The 3,368-nt window shown below is 44.4% G+C and overlaps 1 pseudogene; it reads left to right on the top strand.

Annotated features, from left to right (window-relative positions):
- Positions 1-2,101: 2,101 nt before the first annotated feature.
- On the top strand, positions 2,102-3,368 carry LOC146447873 (small subunit ribosomal RNA; annotated as a pseudogene; the record flags this gene model as incomplete).

The following is a 3,368-nucleotide window of genomic DNA, read 5'->3' on the forward strand; positions in this document are numbered from 1 at the left end:
TTATGCTATGTAACGAGTATTTGCTTATATACTTGCTTATATACTTAGGTCAACAATTTATAGCAAAAATGTGTTCCAGCCAAGTTCTTTTAGACGCTCTTTCGAATGGCAACATTCCCGATTGAAAATGGCGACCTACCAAAATCCGCACTTTGCTTCCCCGTCCATATAGAGGTGAGTATTTGACTTTGCTTCCGTCAGAGTCAAGGAAACACATTGAAAATGGAATCAGCATACAAGAAAACCTAGTTTGGGATAGGTTTTGTGCCTTCCGTGGTATTATAACCATAGAACTGCTCCTGAGGGGGGTAGGGTAGGCCCACCAAAAAGTGCACTTCTGGTTAGGTCGCTAATTTCTAAAATAAATGTGTCCCAACCAAGTTTTTTTGGACGCTCTTTCGAATGGCAACATTCCTGATTGAAAATGCCGACCTACCAAAATCCGCACTTTGCTTCCCCGTCCATATAGGGGTGAGTATTTGGCTTTGCTTTCGTCAGAGTCAAGGAAACACATTGAAAATGGAATCAGCATACAAGAAAACCTAGTTTGGGATAGGTTTTGTGCCTTCCGTGGTATTATAACCATAGAACTGCTCCTGAGGGGGGTAGGGTAGGCCCACCAAAAAGTGCACTTCTGGTTAGGTCGCTAATTTCTAAAATAAATGTGTCCCAACCAAGTTTTTTTGGACGCTCTTTCGAATGGCAACATTCCTGATTGAAAATGCCGACCTACCAAAATCCGCACTTTGCTTCCCCGTCCATATAGGGGTGAGTATTTGGCTTTGCCTTTGTCAGACTCAAGTAAAAGCATTTAAAATGGAGTCAGCATACAAGAAAACCTAGATTGGGATAGTTTTTCTGCCTACCGTGGGATCATAACCATAGAACTGCCCCTGAGGGAGGTAGGGTTAGGGTTAGCGTTAGGGTTAACGTTGGGGTTAGGATTGAAGACAGAAGATTGGTGATGTCAGGAGGACCTTCTTAAAACAAACAGAAATACACTTATTAGGGGACTAGGGCCAGTGGACTCAGAAATGTCTTTCGTAGCAGTCTCCTATAAGAGTATTTTTCTCTGATTTAGGTGACTCCTCCTCACACCACCATTTTTCTTAGTCGAAAGACCTCTTCACAGCACGACTTTCCTGATGGATTTCTATGTAACTGCTCGTGCTGAGAGGTGTGTCGAAAGTTGATCATGTTCCCGTAAAATCTGAGGTCTCCACTGTCTAGCGAGGTACTTACAGTGAATATAGTGAATTTTTCAAAAATTGGAGAATTCTGACTTTTGCGATGAATTTTAATGTAATTGGTCGTGCTGAGAGGCGTGTTAAAATTTGAACATGTTCCCGTAAAATCTGAGGTGAGAATTAGTGAGGTACTTACAGTGCGTATAGTGACAAATCTTTAAAAGCGTGAAATTATGGGATGTTGTGGCTTCAATGGGTTTTTAAGATGTCACCAGTCATTTGGCATGACTTACAAACGATTTGGCTGGTTGTGGGTTCGATTTTCAAAATTTCATTTTTTTCGCGTTTTTATTTTCTGTCTACCATATCATGCAGTCTCCTTATTAGCGTTTGGGGGTTATAGTGTGGGCAGGTTGGTCGCAAAGGTTCCGAGAGGAGCTGGCTAGTAAACCCTGTCCCTTATGTTCCACGGCGGCAAGGCGGAGAAATAGAGGGCAGAATTGACTAACGGGCAAGGAAAGTTGGGCTTGTAGCTTTCCTTTCGAAGGAGGGAAAAGATGATGCCCGAAAGCATTGTCACTGTAGTGGCAGGCAGAGTGTAGATGGAAGTTGTGTACGCTAGCCTTTGGCTAATGATAGAGACAAAAGAGCAGGAGGATATTTTCCTTCGCAGAAGCACTTTTCTTGCCTTCCTTCAGCTCGCTTGGCGAGTCTGACAGGTATGCCTGAACTGTGCACGGGTCCAGTTGTGAGAAAGACGTGGCAAACAAGACGGGGTTTCCCTTGACCGAGGGACCGTGTGGTCCGTTTGGCTCATGGGTTCCCCCCGTGGAGGCAAAATCTAAGAAAGCTTGCTCTCCCTCTGCGGAGGGGGGCCGCTTAGCAAGGAACTTCTGTTCCCTGCGGTGGATAGTTACCTGGTTGATCCTGCCAGTAGTCATATGCTTGTCTCAAAGATTAAGCCATGCATGTCTAAGTATAAGCACTTGTACTGTGAAACTGCGAATGGCTCATTAAATCAGTTATCGTTTATTTGATTGTACCATTACTACTTGGATAACCGTAGTAATTCTAGAGCTAATACATGCGAAAAGTCCCGACTTCTGGAAGGGATGTATTTATTAGATTAAAAACCAATGCGGGTTCTGCCCGGTCATTTGGTGATTCATAGTAACTGATCGAATCGCACGGCCTTGCGCTGGCGATGTTTCATTCAAATTTCTGCCCTATCAACTGTCGATGGTAAGGTAGTGGCTTACCATGGTTGCAACGGGTGACGGAGAATTAGGGTTCGATTCCGGAGAGGGAGCCTGAGAAACGGCTACCACATCCAAGGAAGGCAGCAGGCGCGCAAATTACCCAATCCTGACTCAGGGAGGTAGTGACAAGAAATAACAATACAGGGCTTTTACAAGTCTTGTAATTGGAATGAGTACAACTTAAATCCTTTAACGAGGATCCATTGGAGGACAAGTCTGGTGCCAGCACCCGCGGTAATTCCAGCTCCAATAGCGTATATTAAAGTTGTTGCAGTTAAAAAGCTCGTAGTTGGATTTCGGGATGGCTCGGCCGGTCTGCCGCAAGGTATGTTACTGGCCGGGCTGTTCTTCCTCGCAAAGACTGGGTGTGCTCTTAACTGAGTGTGCTCAGGATCTGCGACGTTTACTTTGAAAAAATTAGAGTGTTCAAAGCAAGCCAGCGCTTGAATACGTAAGCATGGAATAATGGAATAGGACTTTGGTTCTATTTTGTTGGTTTCTGGAACCGAAGTAATGATTAAGAGAGACAATTGGGGGCATTCGTATTTCGTTGTCAGAGGTGAAATTCTTGGATTTACGAAAGACGAACTACTGCGAAAGCATTTGCCAAGAGTGTTTTCATTAATCAAGAACGAAAGTTAGAGGATCGAAGACGATCAGATACCGTCCTAGTTCTAACCATAAACGATGCCAACTAGGGATCAGAGGGTGTTATTGGATGACCCCTTTGGCACCTTATGGGAAACCAAAGTTTTTGGGTTCCGGGGGAAGTATGGTTGCAAAGCTGAAACTTAAAGGAATTGACGGAAGGGCACCACCAGGAGTGGAGCCTGCGGCTTAATTTGACTCAACACGGGGAAACTCACCAGGTCCAGACATAGTGAGGATTGACAGATTGAGAGCTCTTTCTTGATTCTATGGG

This window comes from Pavona decussata, unplaced genomic scaffold (assembly GCF_977016875.1).
Source record: "Pavona decussata unplaced genomic scaffold, jaPavDecu1.1 SCAFFOLD_1610, whole genome shotgun sequence".
NCBI lineage: Eukaryota > Metazoa > Cnidaria > Anthozoa > Scleractinia > Agariciidae > Pavona > Pavona decussata.